General features: G+C 40.5%; 1 protein-coding gene across 1 annotated transcript in view; it reads left to right on the top strand.

Annotated features, from left to right (window-relative positions):
* COL8A1 (collagen type VIII alpha 1 chain) overlaps positions 1-24,243 on the top strand; it is a 192,387-nt gene that overhangs the window by 107,487 nt on the left and 60,657 nt on the right. The window contains exon 2 of the mRNA XM_033943072.1: positions 4,520-4,645. The gene's annotated coding sequence lies outside the window, so the exon portion shown is untranslated. The remainder of the gene's footprint in view (positions 1-4,519; positions 4,646-24,243) is intronic.

Raw genomic sequence — 24,243 nt, 5'->3', positions numbered from 1 at the left:
GGTAAGAGCGGAGAGTGTAGTTGGTTTAAAGAAAGGTTTGGACAATTTCCTGGAGGAAAAGTCCATAGTCTGTTATTGAGAAAGACATGGGGGAAGCCAGCGGTTGCCCTGGTTCGGTAGCATGGAATTTTGCTACTCCTTGGTTTTTGGTCAGGTACTAGGGACCTGGATTGGCAACTGTGAGCATGGGCTACTGTGCTTGATGGACCAGTAGTAGTCTGACCCAGTAAAGCTATTCTTAGGTTCTTATATCACACCAATCTTGTGTAGTTTGCATTGGCTACCTGTCTCAGCATGTCGAATTTAAGATTTTGAGTCTGCTCGTTAAGGTTTTATAGTTCAAAAGTTTTATTAAGTTTCCAAAAACACAATACAAAGGAAAACAGAATTGCAATTACAAAGTACATGGTCCATCTACATAAGACAGGAGCAACCAAAACAAAACTGCAGACTGTGTACAAGATGCAGGCAAATTTTAATATGACAAGAACACAATATATAAAACCCTTTTACCAATAAAGGGACCCGACACGGTCCGTGTTTCAGACAAACCTTCGGCAGGGGTCCTAATAAATACAGATACAAAATAAAAATTATTGAAAATACTATGAGGATATGTATATGTGACAAAACAGGTGTTGTCATGCCATGCTATCTAAAATTGTGGTGAGAAATGAAGACAAATATATGAGAAGGAGATTACATGCAACGTTAAAAACATGCTAAAGAAAGATAGAAAATAAAGGATAAATTATTCAAACTGAGGATGAATGAAAGTATGAATAATGTGGTGTGAGTTACACTAATGTGACCTTAAAGATAACATATGAAACGTGACAAACAGAGTAGACTAAAAGAGAAGAGATAAAAGTGAAAAGAATAATAATAAGAATATTCAAAAGAACAGGAAGAAGAAAAGAAAAGAAATACATACCATGGTAAAATAGGGGGGCTAAAAAATGCCACAAAAAAATGAAGAATCTCAACTATCATAAAATATAAAAAAACATAATACAATATAAGTATGAGATCTTGATACAATGCTCAAAAGTAATAAGAAGGCATACAGCGAAACATCCTCGGGCATTTTTAGCACAATTTTTTTGTGCACTAGTACACGTTCAATCACTTTCGGATGATCCCGAGGATGTTTCACAGACTACGCCCATGTGGGCATATTTATGTGACAGCTGATGCGTTAGGGGCTATATAAACCCCATTGCGAGCTGTGCGACTGAGGGCTCCCCGTTCATCACTATTATTTACTTTTCTAGACTTTTAGTTTGAGCGGTCTCTTCCCCTCACCCTTGCTTTAGGGTCAGGGAAGATTGGTTTGTCTATCTTTTGGGGCTCTTTCCTTTTTTGAGTTTCTCTGATATTATTGAGTTTGGGGAGACAAGTAAGAATTTGACAATCACTCTATGGTGTCAGTACAGATTAAGCAGTCTTCAACCATCTTGCAATTTAGGAGAGCTGTAAAAACATTGTTATTCGAGAGTGAATATAAGTAAGACTTCTAGTTTGCTGTGTTATTACATTACATTACATTACATTACTGATTTCTATTCCGCCTCAGTTCTGGGCGGATTACAAAAGAGATAACTGGACATTTCCAGGATAATTACAAAATGCAAAATGCTTAGTGAGCATAGTAGGAGTTTTCACCTAATTATGTATGTTTTAGTGGAAACCGCTCAGAATTTGGTCATGTATGTTTTAAGGCCTGTCTTTTAGATTGCTTCAATTTTGCCACTGGAAAACACGATTGATACGACTTTTTGATTTTCCATCAGTAAAGAGATGTGTTTACAAACAATTTCTTAGTAAAACTTTGGCATATTTGGCAGCTATGTGGGACAAACAAGTTAGTACTTATATATTAATCTCAACCTCTTATCTAGTCTTTAGAAAATCGTTGAAAACACCCTTCACTCCTTGTATATCAATTTTGTCTGTAAGTTTGTCGGTCTAGTCCATTATATGTAAATTTTAAATAGTATGTCTAAATTTATATTTATTTTTATTTTATTGTAATTCGCTTAGTAAATTTCGAATAAGCGATTCATCAAATCAAAATAAAACTTGAAACTTGTTTGGTAAATATTTTGATTAATTAATTATTTTTTTTTTTAATTCTTTATTCATTTTCAATATTTTCAATAAGTGCAATACAAATTAAATACATTTTATATTTAAGACATCGCTTAATATTCTTTCAAGAAACAAATCAATCTATATCCCTCCCTCCACCCTATCCCATAACTATTATAAATTTTTATGATCATACTACATATGGTTAGTATCTCATAGCTGCAGTGGATAAGAATTTATGTAATGAATGTAATGTGTAACTGTGGATGTAGTGGGCTATACATTTTTAAATAAAAATAAATAGATAAACTTTATATCAAAGAGATCTGTGGGAGGTTTCCTTCTCATCATCCCCTTCTGCTACCTATCAATGATTTCTAGGTGAACCTGTTCTGGTGCCTTCAGCTGCCCAACTTTTAAAACCAGCCCGGACTAGATTTTTTTACTCATCTTTAATAAATTCATGCTCAAGGTGAATTACATTCAGGTACATAAGTTATTATGGGGTCAACTGGAGATATTGAGTTGCACATAGCCGGACAATGCCACTGAATATTCCCTCTAAATAGCCTTTCCCTAATGTGCAAGATTAGGGGTGGTTTGGGGCAGTGCTAATAGTTATATTCAGTGCTAATAGTTATATTCAGTGCTAATAGTGATATTCAGTCTGCTAATTATGGTTAGGTAACCACGTAAAGTTAGGACAGCAAAGGCTGTCCTAACTTTATGGGGTGGAAGGTTAACCAGGCACTGGTCTGAATATTTTCGAGTGCCTGGTTAACCTTCGGGTAAGTGGCACATCTGATCCTTCTTCCCCCACCTCAGGGAAAAAGTCAGAAGGCCCAAGCCCTGCCACCCCTGTAGGCCCCCCCCTCAGGCCTACCTTTGCTGGTTCCTAACAGTCTAGAGAGAAACAGGCAGGAGCGATGCCCACTCATTCCTGCCTGCTGCTGGTTGCTCTTGAAAATGGCTGTCACGACCTCTAGCAACAGCTTCACGTAAGTTACAGACTTAACTGGCGATCTGAAAACACAAAGAAGAACACAAGCCTCTGGATGTCCAGGAAAAATGATGATTTACTCAAAACAATCAGTTTAAAATCACAATAAACGCAACCTCTGGATCAATAAGTGCAGTTTGTGTCACAGACAGTATTTGCTCACAAAAGTGAGACTCGGGCCTTATACGGTCCGTGTTTCGGCGCGTAATCAGTCTTCTTCAGGGGTCCTAATTTGGTTGACACAAAGGTGTGGTACCTAATGCCTCAGGCAAACTTAAGCATAGAATCGTGATCGGAGCAGACCTTCCCAAAGAAAGTGAAACCAAATGGGCAGAGTACTGGCGTACGTCCTATAAAAAGTGAGTGCATGGCAGACGTGGGGACTGGGGACTGGCAGCATTTAGGTGCGAATTTACACCAGTCATTGAGCTAGCGTAAGTGCTTGGGCCTGAAGTTGAACACATAACCATGGATTTACATTAGTATTCTATATGGCAGTTATGTGCATAATTGCTATTACAGGGTTCACGTTTAGCACACATCTTCCTGGCATCTAACTGTAGGGGACCATTAGAGAACTACATGAAAATACTGTTGAATTGTACTTGCTGTACAATTGGGGGAATCTCTTTATTTAAAAAATTGTTTATGAATTTTATGTAGCAAAATATAGCTGATATACAGTGTATGAAAATTTACACACATCTCTTCATAAAAGTGGCTAATAAATCCCAATCAATAAATATTAAGGGTCTCTTTTACAAAGCCACGGTAGCAATGCTGCCACATAAATGCACCAAAGCCCGTAGGAATTGTATAGGCTTTGGTGCATTTGCCATGGCAGCATTGCTACCACAGCTTTGTAAAAGGGGCCCTAAGTTAACTGCTTGTACTAGCATTTAAACTGATATGGCTATCTCCGCTATTGAAAACTGGGCCCTAAATTTCCTGGCTAAATTTTCCCTACAGTCCATACTCCTTCCAGAAGAAGGTATCTATAGACACTGGCATGAAGCGTATGCAGGTCAGCAATAAAAGTGGCATGAAAAGCAAATTTTAGCAAAAGAGTAGAGGGTTGGGGTTTTTTTTTTTTAAAATACTTAGACTAGAGGTTTGGGAATCTTTAAAAGGGTGACTTTCTCCATATATTTCATCCCTTTCCCTCCCTCTTTGGTATTTATGGATTGCTTCAAATGCATTGGCATTAGTCTATTACAATGTATATGAAAACTATTTTTCTGTTGTGTCTATGATATCTTTAGGAAATTTTTTCACAATATGATGGAATAATTAAACCCAAAAATCTTTACATGGAGTCAGCTCTTGCTCACCAAACTTCGACTTAATGAGGCCAGAGGCCGCCCAAAAGGGACAATGATAGCATTATGATGTGACTAACATTTTACTAATTTGGTTTCCATATTTTAGGGGCTAGTTTGGGACCAGCAAAACAAAACATGCAGTAGATCTGACCATCTGAGAAATCTGGATGACTTGCTGAGGTGAAAAGCTGGGCCTGTTAATCCACCATACTCCCTCCAACAAAATCTACCTGTAAGTATATATAACTGATGGTCACCTATTAACACAGCATGACTCACTAGAACATTAATCTTCCACCTAGGATTACCAGATTTCCTCATAAAAAAAGAGGACATGTGGCCCTGCCTTGTTCTGTCTCCAGCCCCGCCCCAAATCCACCCCTACGCAAACCTCATCTCTTTTTCCCCAAGCTCAAAGCCACATTTGGAGGGCCTCAGAGCATATGTGGATATGGTGTGATGACATCAAACTCATGTGTGTGACATCATCACATTGCATATGCACATGCTCGGAGGCTCTCCAAACACGGCCGAACCTTGGGGCCTTCCAAAATCCAGACAAACTGCCAGATTTTGGAAATCCAGGCACCTGGACAGTCCTCTAATAAACAGACATGTCCAGGTTTTCCCAGAAATCTCATAACCCTACTCCCACCAATTCACAACTGGGACAATGGCTCATGAAACTCATTCTTATACCTGTAATGTTTACACATCATTATTTAAAAATATTATGGGAAGACTCCAAAGATGGAAGCCAATAAAGTTAGTTTACAGATCATTCAAAGCACAGCCCTCAGACTGATCTACTCACTATGCAAATATGACCGCATCACCCCTGCATACCTAGACTCACATTGGCTCCCAATGCAAGCACAAATGTTATTTAAATTTTACTGTCTACTACACAAAGCCCTAAATGGTGCTGCCCCCACATACCTGAATGAACTCATCATCCGGAACAACTCAACCAGACCAAGAAGAACTCGGACATTTTTTACTCACCCCCCTGTTCAAGGCAGATGACTTTAAAATATGCAATGTCACCTCAGTAACAACTATAGAAAAATAGACAAATATAGTGCAAAATATAGACAGCAGATATAAATTCTCAAAACTGACACATTTCAATCACTAAATTGAAAATAAAATAATTTTTCCTAGTTGTGTTGTCTGGTGATTTCATGAGTCTCTGGTTGCACTTCTTTTTAACTGTGCATCTAATATTTCTTTCTTTCTGCCTCCTGCACGCTTCCTCTCCTCCGGACCTCATTACCATCCCCAACCAACAACTCTCTCTGTCCTGCCATGAGTCCAACTTTTCTTCCTCTCTCCTCCACCCCTATTGGCAACATTTCTCCCTCTCACTCTCTCACTGTCCATTTGTCTTTCTCTCATTTCCTCCCTCGCTGCAAAGGGAATGGGGAAAGAGAGAGAGAGAGAGAGATCCAGGGTGCATCTCTCTCACCCCCTCTACTGCCACATTCAACATTTCTCCCTTTCTAATCCCCCAGATCATGTGCAGCATTTTTCACCACTGCCCACCAGTCTCAAGCCAATTTCTCCTTCTATCACCCCTCTTCAGCACCATGCCACATCTCTCCCTCCATCACTATGCCCAACATTCCTCCCCCTTGCATCCCCTTCAATCTGTCCTTCTGTTCCCTCTCCACCACCATATCCAACATTTCTCCCTCATCCTTCTCTTCCTCATGCATCTCTACCTCAATCCTCTCTCTCTAAGTCCAACAATTTTCCTCTTTCTTCTTTTCCCTCTGTGCACCATCTCTTTCCCTCTCACTCACTTCAAAGAGAAAGCTTCCGGGTCAGCCACATGCAGTGTACAATAGCCTCTGCCTGCGATGTGTCCCTTTGTGGCTGATTAAGTCTATTAAGCACCTACATTAGCTAGGCACACCAATGTAGGTGCCTAACTTTAGGTGGACTTAATAGAATTTGTCTGTTAAGGCCTCTTAATTAGGAGGCAGTAAAGGGGACATTCAGTAAATGGCATCTAAAAAAATTAGGCGCCTATATTGTAGGCACCTATCGCATGTCAATTACACTTAAGCACCTTTTACAGAATCGCGCCTAGGGGCATCTAACTTAAAACTTAGGCACCTTTAATATAGGTCAGAGTTTTAAAGGCCTACATTATAGTCACCTAAGGCCTTCAGAGAATCACATCTAGCAGTGCCTAAGTCCTTCTCCACCCCTAAACACGCTTACTTTGGTGTTAGGCGCCACTAGGTGGCATGCAATAGGTGCCTACCTATTGTAGAATTGCGCTTGAAAAGATAGACGCTTATCTCTTGTCAATCACACTTAGGCACCTATTAAAGAATCATGCCTGATGTAAAACTTAAAACTCTCTCTTCAACTTTGCCATATAAAATCAAGTTTGCAATAAGAAGTATTAGAAGAAAAATCACTCTGGGGATTCTCAGAACACCACCCTGACTAACATAAATCAGCGTAGCAGAACTCGTCACTGATTCCACCCAGTCTTGTGACTTACTACTTATGGAACTTGCTTTTTATATTTCATATTTCTTATTTTTACTCAATTCATATTAAATTCATCTTCACATATATCTTCACTTATTATTTAGTATAATACTTGGGGATATAGGAAATGATAAATGATAATTGGGGATATAGGAAATGATGAAGACCACATACCATTTTAGTAGCCTTCCTCTACACCGACTCCATCCTTTTTATATCTTTTTGAAGGTGTGGCCTCCAGAATTGTACACAATATTCTAAATGAGGTCTCACCAAATTCTTATACAGGAGCATCTATACCTCCTTTTTTTCTACTAGCTATACCTCTCCCTATGCAACCTAGCATCCTTCTAGCTTTCGCCATCACCTTTTCAACCTGTTTGGCCACCTTAAGATCATCATTTACAATCAAACCCAAGTCCCGGCTCTTTTGTTGTGTACATAAGTTCTTCACTCCTTAAACTGTACTGTTCCTTCGGGTTTTTGCAGACCAAATGCATGACCTTGCATTTCTTAGCATTAAATTTTAGCTGCCAAATTTCAGACCATTTTTCAAGCTTCGCCAGGTCTTTCTTCATATTATTCACAACTTCTGGGGTGTCTACTCTATTGCAGATTTTCTTATCATCTGCAAAGAGGCAAATCTCACCCGACAACCTTTCAGCAATATCGTTTATAAAAATGTTAAAAAGAACAGACCCAAGAACAGAACCTTGAGGCACACCGCTGGTAACATCCCTTTCGTCAGAGCAATTCCATTGATCACTACCCTCTGTCGCCTTCCACTCAACCAGTTCTTGACCCAGCCCATCATTTTGGGACCCATCCCGAGGGCACTCAGTTTATTTATTAGACATCTATGTGAAACACTATCAAGAGCTTTGCTAAAATAATACACCACATCTAGCGCACATCCTCTATCCAATTCTCTGGTCACCCAGTCAAAGAAATTGATCAGATTTGTCTGACAAGACCTACCTCTAGTCAATCTCTTTTCTCTATTAGAAGGAATAAAAAGCTACATTGATTTCTTAGATCTAGAACTTTTATCTTTAAAAACAACCATAATCAGTTATGATAATTCTTTAGATTTTCTAAGTCATGATTGATACTCCTCTTCCACCCCAAGAAAGAAAGAAAGGACAGTCATGACTCATGTTATAATGTATGTCTTAATGTATGTGAGATTTACTTTTTATTATTCCCACAGTACTATATCTAACTCTCACTTCACTGCTCTTAAGGAAAGGCTTCTGCTATGATACCTTTGCTGCATCATAGAAAGACAGGAGTAATGCCAAGCATGGCTAACCCTGCCACTGAGCGTCTGTGCTTTTTGCACAAAACACTACTTTTCAGCCCCATGACTTATGCAATTGAGATCCCACGGTCAGTCTCTGCACGTGACCCCCATATCACTTCACATTCCCCTTCTTAGGCCACCTCTGATGTTAAAGGAGTCACCTTGACCATCCAGCCCGGATCCCCATTCCTAAACCAGCCCAGACAAGTGTTTGTCAAATCTGCTCCAATAAGAGATTCCTTCTACTACCTCCCTGGATAATGTCTTCCAGTATTTGGCTACTCCTCACAATTCAGCTCTTTTTCCCTTCTCCTCTCCACTACTAATTTGATTCAACTGCTCCATGTGAGAAATCACGGATCAAATATGTACAATTTGCTTTCAAAAGCTTCCATATTTCCAGCATGACTATACTGCTGCCTTTAGAATATAGGGCAAAAAGTCAGGTCTTCTTCCCACCCTCTTCTCAAGCTTCCATCCCACAGTTACTTCCGTCCTCATAAAGGGTCTTTGTGTCTGGGGCTTCTGACACAAAATAAGCAATGTCCAAATACAATGAAAAGTAATAGAGCTGCGATGTGCAGGAATGAAGTGCCACATTGAGATGGCACCAAGTGAGCAAACTTTACAGTTAGCAGTGAAAGGTCAGGGGGAAACTGACAAATTCCTGAAGCCTTCAGTCACTCTGAAACTATGCTAGAAATTCCAACATTCCAATGTATGGCTCTCTGGTAGTCTCAAAAAGCACAACTCAACGGCAGATTCTATATGCGTTGGATGACATTATTGGGCAGCGAATAATATGATGACCAAGGTGCTTCATTGGAGTCATGGTATCATCTGGCCAGCATGCATACTTCAAGGCTTTGCACATAAGAAAATGACCAATCATTAGTACAAAATGAACAAGCTGCAGAGCTGACAGCTTGCCCACCTCAAAGGGACCATATTACTCCACTATTTTCTTAAATATGCCACAAGAAAAACAACTCCAGTGTCCAAATCCAAAGTAGTCAACCAATAAATTAGCTTCCAATTTAATGAAATGCAATAAATTTGCGCATTGGGCCGTTATTTATGATAGGGTTAAGGACTACAATAGAGTCATGGAAGTCCAGTTGAGTCTGCCTCACTATTTCTCAGCAAGTCAAAACAAGAACTTCTTCTTAGAATCATTAATTAGATTGTTTTTGGGAAAGTTGTTCCAATAGTTTCATATGGTAAAACAGAAAGTAATAAGTTCTTGCATGGAATAAGGGGAGATAATTTCTCCATGTCTTCATGTATTGGGAGATTTAAAAAAATTCTTTTCAACATGCTTTGCTTTTTTAATATGCTACCGAAGTCAACAAATACAAAGTTGGAGCTGCTGTATTCAAGGCAAGATCGTGGCAAATGCTTTAAAATATCAGATCATTAATAGAGTAGAACTCAGCTTTAAAAAGACCTGCTTCCACTGCTTCAACGCACCAAGGATAGTGAATCTCAAAATTAGAGCATCATGGCAAAGATAGGAAGCTCTGCTTTTCTAGAGGAAGCAGTCAGAATGTCCCATGTTCTGCAGGCCAAACAAAAAACAAAAGGAACTGCAGACAAAATGTACAAGATGCAGGCTATATTTATTATATCAAATATTAATGTGGTTAAATATTACCACCCTTCAAACAAACCTAAGGACCCGACACGGTTTGTGTTTCGGTAAACACGCCTTCTTCAGTGGTCCAGGGTTGTAAAGGTTTGATTGAAACAAAAACCAAAAGATCCATGTTCTACAGACCAGAACAATATTATACAGTCATCAGTCAAATCATAGAGAGGCACAAGCCTGATGTAGGAGCCACCTTTAATTGTACTAAACATTCCTTCCTATCCCCAAAAGTATAAGACAGGAGAAATTTCCCATTACATCAGCTACCCACTACCACAACTACAGACTAGGAGAAATTGGGAATAAGGAGTTGGGTTATCTCCTAATGTTACCATATGGCTCCAGAAAACGAAGACCAAAAAAGAACTGCAGGAAATGTACAAGGTACAGGAATTTTATTCAAATAAAATGAAAATCAATAAAAACACTAAAAAGTTGGTATCCACAAATTAGTCCTTGATATTAAATAGTCCAGACCTGACATGGTCTGTGTTTCGAAAAATACTTCTTCCTCAGGGTCCAAGATGTTAAGTACATTTTTATTCAAGAACCATATGGATAAAAGCAACAGAGCAAAGGGTCTAAAAACACAGGCAATACGAATTCTCTTGTAGAAAATGCTGCTCAGAAAACACTGGGGCCCAGGGCATAAATTTGGAAGGGGACCCCCAAGGCCCATTACCAAGCTGCATCATCTGCAGTTTCTGGCAGGTTTGTGGCTTTTTCTGGCCACGGGGCCAAGGACAATTGCCATATTTATACCCCCTCCATAACAACATCCCTGGCATGTGCTATAATTATATTTTGCACAGGCAGAAAAACATCTCTTGTTGTTTCTCTGGTGTTGTACGACGTGCAAGATCTGGCTTCTTAGAGTTTTAGTTAAATTTGTTTATAGTTTGTGGTCACTTTTTGTTAATTTGGCATTTTTGTTCCATGTAGGAGTACCTGTAGTATGAATTTTCGGTGACCCATCAAAAGAGTGCCGGACAAAGGCGCACCGACAATCCCATGGTGACATCTGCACAGAGGACAAATGCGTGCTGCCGTTCTTGGTTTTCAGGGCTTAACATTTGTGCTGTGAGGGGGTGTGGGGGAACCCCCCTCTAAACTTATAAGTACTCACGCTCATGCTCCCATTGGGTGGTTACCTCCCCCCCCCCCCCCACACTACACTGAAAACTCCTGAAGAGTGAAAAAATGGAAGTTTTCAGTGTACTGGGGGGTTCCCCTACCAAACCCCCTCCCCAACAGGAGTGCGAGGACTTGTAAGTCCAGGAAATGGTGGTGAGCATTTGTCCTGCACCGTGGCATTGTCTTTGTCCGGCATACCAAATTTTCTATGTAGCCTTATGTAACTATTTGGTTTGTGCATTTTCCCAATAGATTTATTGATATTTTAAGGCCCTAAAATATAGTATCATAGGTAAGATACTTGTTTTGGAAGTTAGTGCTAGTACTGTGAATTTGTTCTAGGTTCTGAGAGACTTTTTGTTTTAAAGATTTCTATTTACTATACTGCTGTTATACTAGAAACCAAAATGTATGGTGAGTTTTATACAGCATTTCCACCAGTAGTGCAGCCAAAAAGGCATGGGAGAGGGAGGAGGCAAAAATACTAGGGTTACCAGATTTTCAGAAATGAAAATCCAGACTCATGGCCCCACCCCATTCTGCCCGGCCCCGCCCCAGTGTGCTCAAGTCACGCCCCATTCCGCTCCCAGCCCTTCCCCCTCAACCTATTTGCTCATTGGGACGGCATCTGCGCATGTGCTGGTGTGATGCAATGACATCACAGGCATGCGTATGATGTCACCATGATACATACGTGCATGTGCAGATGCTATCCCGCCATCTCTCGTTGCTTGAAGCTTTTCAAAACCCAGACATATCCTTGAAAAGCAGGACATGTCCGGGGAAATCTGGATGTCTGGTAACCCTAAACAATACCTACCAGCTGAAGGAATGTGGATCCTGTCTGCTGTCCTCTCTCAAAAATAGATGGTAGTCAGCAGCAGCTTGACACAAGCAGACATACTCATGCATAAACTGAGCATGCTCATGGTTCTATGTTGGTAGCTCAAGCTGGTGCCACTAACTGGCATGCCTCAGGAAAACAAGAAGGGCTTGGCAGTCCTAATCTATCACCTCCCATTGAGAGATGATGTGATAAACCCGCCAAACCTCTCTTGCTGTTTTCTCAGGGGGTCAGAGGTGATATGCTGGGACCATTGAACCCCTCTTATTGCTTCTCTGGGGGCATCATACAGTATGTTGAGATTTTATTAACTGGTTCTGTTTCATGTGTTAAGGACATTTTCATGGATATTTCAGGCAACTGTACTATCAGCTTGGCTCATAGTGACAATGACTCCTATTTGAATATGGCCTGAAGAAGGAATAATAATAATAACAATAACAGTTTATATACCGCAATACCGTTAAGTTCTATGCGGTTTACAAAAAATTAGTGAAGTACAAATTGAGAGAAGTTAAGGGATTGGAAGCAATTGGTCTATAGTTGGTTACTAGAGCTGAGGATTCTTTATTATTTTTTAGGATGGGGTTATCATTAAGTGACCGTTATTGGAGAGGAATTTCCCATTTTTCAGGTTATAGGCTAAATATTGCAGTAGTGAAAGTTTAAATTCAAGTGGTGCCGCTTTCATGATTTCCGGGGGACATGAGTCCAGGATGCAGTATGATTTGGAGTATTTGTTATATAATTTAGTATAGTTATTCCAATCTATGTCTTGAAAGGAATCCCAGAACATGTCTACAGGGGTTTCATTTCCTTGTGTGTTAGCTATTTTGTGATCACTAGGTTCTTTTGTTGAGCAATTGTTTCTTAGGTTTTTAATTTTTGAGTCAAAGTGTAGGGCTAAATCGTTCGCAGAGGGTAATTTAATGTTGTTTGTAGGTAGAGTGTAGCGAGTGGTATCAAATAAGTTCGTGATCAGATTGAACAGCTCTTTTGTATTGACTCCTTGTGAATTATTGCAGGATGAATTGATTTTAGTGGAGTAGAATGCTTTGCATTTGTCTTTTATCAGTTGTTTGTAGGTTTTTATATTGGCTCTCCAATTGTTACGGCCTGATAATTCTCCTGTTTTTTTCCATATTCTTTCTAGTCGTCTAGCTAGCTATTTCATTTTTAGGAGTTCGATGTCGAACCATTTATTATATTTATTTGCATTGCTTTTGCTATTGTGTTTAGGTGCAATTTTATCTAAAATGCTGGTGCTGGTAGTGGTCCAGTGATCCCAGAAATCAATTTCTTCCTTTATCTCTGCTTGAAGTTTGTATTGTGACCAGTAGTTTTCTGGATTAATATGGCCTCTTGTGAGATGTTCTTTTTTTTATTATCGGGCGTGTTTTATGTTTTCGTTGGGACCATATTAACTTAAAGTAATAAGTGAAGTGGTCCAACCAGATATCATGACACCAGGTGCTTTCAGGTAAGGAGATGACGGGGTCAGTGATTTCCTTTGTAGACATGGCTACTACATCTAGATGATGGCCTTTTTCGTGTTTTTGTATGGGGGCAGGGAGGTTGTAGTTAAGTAGGGATAGGAAGTTTTTGAACTCTTTCATGTCTGTGTTGTCCTCTTCATCTAGGTGTAGGTTTATGTCTCCTGCGATGATATTGTAGGAGGGACTTATAGAGTTGTGTATGACGAATTCACAGAAGTCCTCTTTGGCTTTTGACCAGCTTTTGGGTGGGTCATAGAATAGTATGCAAGAAAGGGATTCTTCTAAGTGGATGTTACTGATTTTGCAGGCTAAGATTTTTAGTTGGCTGGATGTTTTGGAGTCAAATAGTTCAAACTCGAATCCTTCTTTGAGAACAACTGCTAGTCCTCCTCCTTTTCTTCCCTATCGGTTTAGGGTAAGGATTTTAAAATTGACAGGGAGGAGATCGATAATTATTGGATCATCTTCAGACAATAGTCAGGTTTCGGTTAGAAAGAGGCAGGCTATTTGCTTGCTGATGATTCAATCTTTGATTAGAAAGGCCTTGTTCCTGACTGATCTAGTGTTAAAGCAGCTCCTGATTGGTAAGGCCGACTTTAGTGCAGGAAGAGGCGGCCGGATCATACTGCGAGTGATTTCCTTCACTTGCCGGCACTCCAGCTGCTCTCTCCTGCCTCTCCTGCCCAGTCATTCACAGTCAGAAAATACCGCGAATGACCGGGACCGCGAATCGCTGACTGCAAATGACCGGGGGAGCACTGTATTGATATTGGTCTTTGTATGAGCTCTTACCCAGTGTGTAGGTGACCCCTGAGGCAGGCGTGTATGCCTTTGGGTTTGAACTTTTGTGGACTTCACATAATAAATTCATTGATTAATTAATTTACTCCTTTGGATTCTTCATTGGTGGTCCATTGTTCAACCCCACTTTTTTTTATATATATATCTTGTCCGCTCAGAATGGGTTACAAGTTTACATACATAACAAAACATGTTAAAACCTAATATGACAAACATGGTATTACAATTATGGCTAGCACAGCATGGCAACCATAGTCATATATACAAGTTTTAAAGTTTTTATTATTTCTTGATATCCCACAGATCACAGAGTAACTAAGCAGCTTACAATTAAATTAATATTAACGTACAATAAAATCAATACCATTTAACAAAACTAGTAAAAAAATAAAAAGACTTACAACACAAAAGGGATTAGGGGAAGAATTCCAATTTGTGATAGAAAAGAAAGGGGAAGGAAAACACATAAGGTAGGGGGAACAGTCTAGTTCAGGGATGGGCAACTCTGGTCCTCGAGGGCCGGAATCCAGTCGGGTTTTCAGGATTTCCCCAATGAATATGCATTGAAAGCAGTACATGCAAATAGATCTCATGCATATTCATTGGGGGGAAATCCTGAAAACCCGACTGGATTCTGGCCCTCGAGGACCGGAGTTGCCCACCCCTAGTCTAGTTGCTCATCATAGGTATCTTGTATTACATTATTTTAAAAGTTCAGTTACCTTAGCATAGCACGACAAACATAGTATTACAAGTGTAACTAGAATAGCATGGTAAACATAATATACAAGTGTTGCTAACCTAGTATGACATGACAGTAGGGTATTTAACATGGGAGAATCTAGCGCGGTGGACATGGGATGGCAAATATTGTGTAGTGGACATAATATATGAATTTTTAGCATGCTAGACATGGTATGACAAATTTAGTAAGAAAGGCACAATGTATAATATAGTGGAGTGAGAGAAAAAGGTGACAGTATGACAAAACGTTCATGGGACATTCTTTTGTTGGACTGTTTTTTTAATGCTCTTGATCCATCCATTCCACTTCCATGGTCACGACCCCTTTTGAGTTGCATGTTAGGTACACATTTTGTAGAGTAAGACACAGATCTGCATGTGAACCTAAATGAGTGAATAACTCACGTCAGTTATTATTAATGGCTTATTAACTACTTAGTTTGCTTGTGGATCTGGAATTTGTGCTCAAATTTAGATGGCCCATATAGAATCCGGGGGTAAGTGCCACCAGTGGTGTGACTAACTGAATCTGGTTTTCAGAACTGGGTGCAGGGCTGCTTTAGGCCCTAGGCAAACTTCAATGGATGGGCTTTATTATTTCAGATTGGCCCAAATCACACAAAGCTGAATCATCTCCCAAATTAAGGTCTACCTATTCTAAATAAAGTACTGAGTCTCTGGTTGCACCCTGGTCCCCAGGGAAATTTATAGGTTCCTTCCCTTGCCCTTGCCCAGTATTCTAGGAACTTTTCAACTCAGATGAAGCCAATATACCATGTGTACATATTGAAGAATAATAACTTTATTTTTCTATTCCACCAACACCCAAAAAGTTCTAGGCAGTTTACAGAGTAAGAAGGCCTAGACAGTCCAGTGATAATACAAAGCAATCAGAAAGGCAATACAATATTTCAATAATGAAAAAATTCAGTATGAAACTATAACATAGTCATCAATCAAGAACAAATTATTTTGAACAAATAGGTCTTAACCGATTTTCTAAAAGTGCAATAAGATGCAAATTGTTGAATCAGATCATCTAGCCATAGTTGAACTTTACCTGCTTGATAAGCCAAAGATCGATCAAAATACTTTTTATAACAGCAATTTTTAGGATTAGGAAAAGTGAATAGACCAGAACGTCGAGAAGATCTAGTCGAACAGTACAATTCAAAATGAGAGAAAAGATATAACGGAGCTAATCCATATAACATCTTATAGCAAAGACAAGCGAATTTAAAAAGTACTCTTGCTTGTTTTTATGGAAGATTGATCTGCTTCCCAGAGACATCCCCTGCTACCTGTAATCGGTATAAGTAGACCCATAGAGACTGCCAACTGTACTTTATGCCAATACCTGTTTAAGATAGCTCATTAATGGCATCTAGTGGTCAATTTAGTCAATGACAATTAACAAATGTCTCAAAACTCCAACAGTATACGGGATTTCCGCTTTCCTATCTCAACAAAAACTTTTGACAATCCCCTCATTTTGACACACCTTCTTGGACTCATATCATGATCCATGTTTAACATTACAGGCCCTACACAATGGAACTAGCTTCTACTCTTTTGGGTATGGAGGGATCACATGAAAAATTCAAGAAATCCCTCAAAAGGTACTTCCAAGGTTTGGTACACAGTGATATTTGCAATTGGGGCATAAACTGGCAATGTCAGCTACTGTGGATGCATTAATGAAGTATTCTTTCTTTTCTCTTATATTTTCTCTTTAGCAGTGGTCTCATACTCACAGCCCATGGGCCGCATGCGGCCCACCAGGTACTATTTTGAAGCCCAGAAAAATTGTGCCTTAAGTATCTGGTGGTTGTGTCGGCAAATGCCTTCAGCTCTTATCTCCAGCACGAGATTACGTACACACGCACAAGCTGCACTGCCTCCAATGATTACCTTACATTCTGAAACGTTGCCCGCCTCACTGCTGTAACCTCATGCGAGTGCTTTCCTGCGTCTGTACGCGATTTTGAGGTGGAGTGGAGAGGACAATCACGTACAGACGCAGGAAAGCGCATGCGTGAGGTTACAGCAGTGAAGCGGGCAACGTTTCAGAACGTACGGTAACCATTGGAGGCACTGCAGCTTGTGCGTGTGTACGTGATCTTGTGCTGGAGGTGAGAGCTGAAGGCGGTACGGACGCAGCCACCGGACACTTAAGGCACAAGTTTTCCATAAAGAATAATTCTTTATAATACAGAGGGCCTCAAAATAATACCTTGTCTCTTGCAGTTGTTACTTTGATAGTTTTTCACTTTCTGCATGTTGTACTGCTTTCAGCTGTGTATAGCTGAAATTATCAGAAGCAATTAAGGAAAGATTTATAAATTATAACAAGTTTTACCTCATGCAAAATTAAAGAAATGACAACTTTGCATGAGGTAAAACTCGTTTTAAAGTCCTGTGCATTGGATTATGGATTAAAGTTTAATAAGACATTAACTCTTTTTTCTGCGGCCCTCCAAGTACCTACAAATCCAAAATGTGGCCCTGCAAAGGGTTTGAGTTTGAGACCACTGCTCTATAAGATTGTAGTTCTTTCTCAACCATGTTTGCATTTTATATTATCAACTGCAAACTGCCTTGATGGCATGTCTTTATGGTGGCATACCAGTTGAAATTAAAGATGGAACATAAACTCCTTCGGTCTCTTAATGTCTACCATCCACTGTATCTGTGCCCTGTCATTTTCTTTTCAAGCTAAATGTATGTTAAATGAGTCTAATCAGATTGGATTTCTCCCTTAAGTATGGCAGAAAGCTGCAGGTGGCACACCTTGAAGAGGAAACAACATGCAATATAACAAAGTTTGCAGATGATACAAAACTATGTCGGGTGGTTGGCTCTCTAGGGGACTGCGAGGATCTCCAGAAGGATCTAAACCAGCTGGAAACTTGGGCGAAAAAGTGGCAGATGAATTTTAACATAGACAAATGCAAGGTGATGCATCTAGGAAAGAAAAACAAAGAACATGAGTATAAGATGTTGGGGGTGACATTAGCCAAATGCGAACAAGAAAGGGATTTGGGGGTACTGATAGACAGAACCCTAAAGCCTTCGGCTCAATGTGTGGCGGCGGCGAAGAAAGCAAACAGGATGTTGGGCATGATTAAGAAGGGGATCATGAGTAGATCGGAAGAGGTCATAATGCCACTTTACAGAGCAATCGTCAGACCTCACTTGGAATACTGTGTCCAACACTGGTCTCCATACCTTAAGAAGGATATAACTCTGCTGGAGAGGGTGCAGAGGCGAGCCACAAAACTAGTCAAAGGTATGGAAAATTTGAGCTACAAAGAACACCTCAGAAAACTGGGACTATTCACCCTCGAGAAGAGAAGATTGCGAGGGGATTTGATAGAGACTTTTAAAATATTAAAAGGATTTGATAAAATAGACCAGGAAACAGCATTACTAACATTTTCGGAGGTGACACGGACACGGGGTCATAGCCTGAAACTGAGTGGCAGCAGGTTTAGGACAAATGTTAGGAAGTTCTGTTTCACACAGCGAGTGGTTGGCGCTTGGAATGCTCTCCCAGAGGAGGTTGTGGCGGAGACTACTGTTCCGAGTTTCAAGCGCAAGCTGGATGCACACCTTCTTGCAAATCATATTGAGGGATACGGGAAATCCAGGTCTCCAAAAAGGAGTGCCTAAATGGGCCACCGCGTGTGCGGATCGCCGGACAAGATGGACCTCGGTCTGATCTGGTGAAGGCATTTCTTATGTTCTTATGTTCTTATGCCTTGCAACTGCTAACCTGGGATAAAATGCAGGGTCTAGAATAGAAAGCGCCAGAAAAAAACTAATAGCTATCAGGCTTACAGAGCTCCAAAGAAAGATGAAAAGTCTGTTTTTTCTTTTAAAAACGGAGAAGCTAAGAAGGAAGAAATTCAGAACAGATTTCACAGTATTCAGAAAGGCAGAACATGAAGGGGGCTCATACAGAAGCCATCAGGAGGGCCGCAGATTTGAGACCTGTTGCAACATATCCCAGAGGCACACAGCTTATCCAGAACAGAATAATCCTCCAAATTCCTCTGTACCTGGTAAAGCCAGGAAACAAATGTGGAATAAAAGCAAAATATGTGATAATCCCAGCCAGCCTCTTGGGCAAAAGTTAATGACACCATTATCAAACTAACCCAAACATGAAAGCTGCAGGTCTGGCCAACACAATGTTTTCTTTTGTCTCTGTTTAAGAAACCATAGTGACATCATCACAGTATAAGACTCGACAGTCTTCATCTGAAGCATTTATGGAGACCAACTGCTTCCTCATTAAAACTGTCAGAGCTCTTCAAAACAGAAGTGATGGGAAGGATTTATAGATCATTCTCAGCTCTTGGCAGTCAATCTCTCTCAGTTATGGGTGTGGGATGGCCCCGAGTCCTAGCCAGATAAAATGAGAATCTTACAGCTTTGGTATTTTCTTTAAAAAATGTTCTGCTGAGAGAAGTATCCTTTGAAGAATGGTCAACTGATTATTTCTAACATTTTATACAAGCAAATGCCTTCAGGAAATGGGATCCATATGCTGCATCTCAGGGGTAAAATGGTGAAAAGTGTTAGTTGTGTAATTCCATCAATTGGCCTATGTGGAAGGCCTTTTTGTTTTGGGTTGTAGGGTTTTTTTGTTGGTTTCTTTTTTTTTGGGGGGAGGGGGGTTGTGCTATTCAAAATATAACTCTGAGATTGAAATGGCTGAAATGACTTCTCCCTAGCTTATCCAAAAAAAATGATCTTCCAAATCATTCACTTCCAAATGATCCCATATTAAGCAGGTACTTCTTGTGAATCTCCTCTGTTCCGAATCCACAGTTGCATGGAGCTACTTCTCTACACCAGATATCTCTACAGGAGGCCCAAATCTCAGCCTGCTTGTACGACATTGCCACTTGGATGTCTTACCGCCATCTCAAACTGAATATGGCTAAAACCAAACTCCATATCTTTCTGCCTTAACTCACCTCCCCCCTCCCACCGTTCTCTATTTCTGTGGATAACACTCTCCTCCTCCCTGCCTTGTCAGCTCGCAGCCTTGAGGTGATCTTTGATTCCTCGCTCTCCTTCTCTGCTCAGATCCAACAAATCACTAAAACCTATCACTTCCTCCTCTATAATGTTACCAAAATCCAACCTCTCCTCTCCCAGCACACTACCAAAACACTTATCCATGCTCTCGTCACTTCTAGCTTCTCTCAGGTCGCTGCCCCATCCATCTCTCACCCCTTCAATCTTTTCAAAATGCTGCTGCACAACTCATATTCCATGAGAGCCGCCACACTCACATTAGCTCTCTCCTCAAGTCACTTCACTGGCTCCCCATCCATTTCTGAGTACAGTTCAAACTCCTCTTACTGACTTACAAGTGCATTCAATCTGTAGCCCCTCAATGTCTCTCCTCATTTACAGTATCCTCCCCCTATGAACTCCATTCATCAGGTAAGTCCCTCTTATCCATACCCTTCTCCTCCACCGCCAACCCCAGACTCCGTCCCTTATTTCTTGCTGCACCGTATGCTAGGACAGGCTGCCGGAGTCAATATGTCATGCTCCGTCTCAAATCCAAGCTAAAAGCACACTTTTTTGAAGCTGCTTTCAACTCTTAACTCCCACTTACTGGCAGATACCTTTATTCATTTTATCATACCTTCTACCAGAACCTCCCCAACCCTGAGATGTCCTGTCTGTCTGTACAAATTAGATTGTAAGCTCTTCTGAGCAGGGACCATATCTTGAATGTTAAATGTACAGCATTACATACACCTTTTAGCACTACAGAAATGATAAATAGTAGTAGTAGATGATAGCAGATAAAAATCTGCACAATCCACCCAGTCTGCCCAATTATCACATTTATTATCGACTCATGATTAAACCAACAATCCAAAAAATATTATTATTATTTAAAAAAATCTTTATTCATTTTAAAGCTAAAAATAAGTGCAACATATTATACAGACATTTTACACTTCAACAGCACTTAAATTCTATCAACTTATATTTCATGACAAATACATATATCATCCCCCCTTCTACATATCCAACAATTGCACTAAAAGTATTTTCCCCACCCTGGATGTGTATGTTCAAAGGGCAAAAGAAAAAAATATTACTAACATTTCATTCGCTAAATTCAATTAAGATGTATTCTCAAGTTTGAAGTTTAATAAATAGTTTGATAAAATCGCAGTTTCAAAAATTCAAAGTGATGTACAATAAAATGTGGGGAAGGCAGACAAAACAATTCAGAACGTAGACACGGACAAACATGGCTTATTAGATATGAAAGGGATGTTGGGAGAAGTACAATTTGTGATAGGAAAGAAAACAAAAGACAAAATATAAGGACAGCCTCTTATCTTAACTGTCGAAAGCGTCTTTATACAGAAAGCTTTTTAGTAAACCTTTGAATTTATCTAATGACTTCTCTTCCATCAATTGTTTTGGCAGTTAATTCCAAGTTTGTGGGGCTACAACAGAAAAACTAGTATCTCTCCGGGTATTAATACATCTTAAGGATGAGACGGACAGGGTTTTTTTTATCATCATCCTTCCCCAATGAGTTAAACAGCACCCACATTCATAGCATATGATATAATTACGGCATAGAATAAAACACGTCTTTGCCATCTTCAGGACACAGATTGTAGAGGTCTGCCCAGCACTTAGTGTTAGTTCCCCACAGCTGAAGTTGTCATCAAAGTACTCCTGCCCATCATAACACATCAACAGCTATGAGGTTATTTAAGATTTGTTTTGATACCATCCGCTTTCTATTTAAGGATCCTCTGTGTTTGCCATGCGTTCTTGAACTCTGTCACTGTTTCTGTCTCTACCACTTCCATTGGGAAATCATTCAGGCAGCAGTTGCAACGGTATCATTGGATCCAGCACAGTCCTCAGACAGTGGATTAGGAAGAGCCTTTTTACTGCCGTGTCTCTTCCAGGTCCTTTCTGCTCCAATGCTCTTACAACTAGGAATGTTACACAGGCTATATAAATTCAGTTATCAGACTCATCAATATAAAGGAGTTAATTAGTAATTCCTTGTGTTAAACAACCTATTTTATGAAAATACTCCACAAGTTAGAGAAACACTATAAATATTAGAAGCATAAAATGCTATGTAATAATAATAAATATTAGTTAGTGTAAGTGAAGCGCTCAGTCGCCAACCGATCCGTGCATAAAGTGCTAATAAAAGTACAAGCGCTGGTAGCTGATTTATTTAGTTTGTAGTTTTTAGGTTGTTGTTATAGCACTCTTTCTGTTCACAGTGCCCCCTTCCCGACTTGCGAAACTCGAGTCGCGAAACTCGAGTCGAAGGGAGGCTATGGGAGTTTCAAACTTGGGGATTCTTTAATTGAAATTGAAACCTGCTGTGAGCACTGGAGCTGAACTAATACCGTGCTACCTTCTTTATGTTTATTTGAAGATAAGTGATTTTTTCATTTCTTTTTGTTGATTTATATTGATTAAGGAAGGTCTAGGGAATGAGAGTGCAATGATGGTCCCTGTTGCATAACTGGCGCTTGTACTTTTATTAGTACTTTATGCACGGATCGGTTGGTGACTGAGCACTTCACTTACACTAACTAATATTTATTATTATTACATAGCATTTTATGCTTCTAATATTTATAGTGTTTCTCTAACTTGTGGAGTCTAATATATTCAGTGTCTGTTATTAATACAGGATATGGTAATAATGTCAACATATAAAGTATCAATGTATTTTGCCATCTCTTCTGGAAATTTTTCTGATTCTGCTCCATGCAGGCAGCTGCTCTCCTATGAACCCAGCTCCAGTCACCCTAGAGCAGAGGTGTCAAAGTCACTCCTCGAGGGCTGCAATCCAGTTGGGTTTTCAGGAATTCCCCAATGAACATACATGAGATCTATTAGCACACAATGAAAGCAGTGCCAGCAAATAGATCTCATGCATATTCATTGGGGAAATCCTGAAAACCCGACTGGATTGCGGCCCTCGAGGAGAGACTTTGACACCCCTGCCCTAGAGCAAGAGTAGGAAACCAATCCTCGAGGGCCTCAACCCAGTCAGATTTTCAGGATTTCCCCGTTGAATATACATCAGATCTATTTGCATACAATGTAGGGCTACCATATTTCAGACCGCAAAACTCATGGCCCCACCCTGTTCTGCCACAGACCCATCCAATTCCGACTATGGTCCCACCCCATTCTACCTCAGCCCCTCCCAGTTCTGCCTCAAGCCCTGCCCTATTCCGCCCAGAGCCCCGCCCCCACAAACCTCCTCTCTTCTTCCCCAACAAGCTCTGGCCGCATTTGGAGGCCCTGGAGCATGCGAGGATGTGTGTGATGTTCAAATGCCCTCCAGATGCAGCCAGAGCTTGTTAGGGCTTTCCATAACCCGAACAAACTGCCAGCAGCGTGCATGAAGTAAACACGCTGCCTTTGGTGGTCCGGAAGCTTTTCCATTTCATGTGTAAGTGGGGACAGGAAGCAGAGGGAAAGGTTCTGGGTCGCGGAAGGCAGCGTGTTTACTTCACACACGCTGCTGGCAGTTTGTCCAGTTTTTGGGAAACCCTGACAAACTCTGGCTGCATCTGGAGGGCCTCTGAGCATGCGTGGATAACGTCACACACATCTACACATGCTCTAGGTCAGGGGTAGGGAACTCCGGTCCTCGAGAGCCATATTCCAGTCGGGTTTTCAGGATTTCCTCAATGAATATGCATTGAAAGCAGTGCATGCACATAGATCTCATGCATATTTATTGGTGAAATCCTGAAAACCTGACTGGAATATGGCTCTCGAGGACCGGAGTTCCCTACCCCTGCTCTAGGTCCTCCAGATGTGGCCAGAGCTTGTTGGGGAAGAAGAAAGGAGATTTGTGGGGGTGGGGCTGTGGGCGGAACAGGGTAGGGCTTGAGGCAAAACTGGAAGGGGCTGAGGTAGAATGGTGCCGGCGGCCTGAAGAGTGAAAGAATAGCTGCAGCAATAGATCCCACCATCCCCAGAGCCAAGTTCTGACCAAAGGAAGGAGATGCAAAGGGAGCCAACAGTGTGGAAACAGGAGAGAATAGGAAAGATTTACCCATCAATGCTTAATCCAGGAGTCCAAATCTCAAAGGATTTCAGAGGGAAATAAGAGAAAACAAGATTCAAGTATTTGGTGCAACAGGTATCAAATATGTTCACTAGTAGAGGCAGGGGAACTTAATAAAGATTAGGCAGTTGGATTTGAATTCCATTATGTTAGTCATGTTATTTCCATTTGTTTTGCTGTGAAACACTTTATTGATGACATGACTAAAAACAGTTCGTTTTTGTAACGACAGGAATTGCC

The sequence above is a fragment of the Geotrypetes seraphini genome, chromosome 4, assembly GCF_902459505.1.
Source record: "Geotrypetes seraphini chromosome 4, aGeoSer1.1, whole genome shotgun sequence".
NCBI lineage: Eukaryota > Metazoa > Chordata > Amphibia > Gymnophiona > Dermophiidae > Geotrypetes > Geotrypetes seraphini.
The sequence above is the reverse complement of the archived record's forward strand: the minus strand, read 5'-3'. Positions and strand labels throughout refer to the sequence as shown.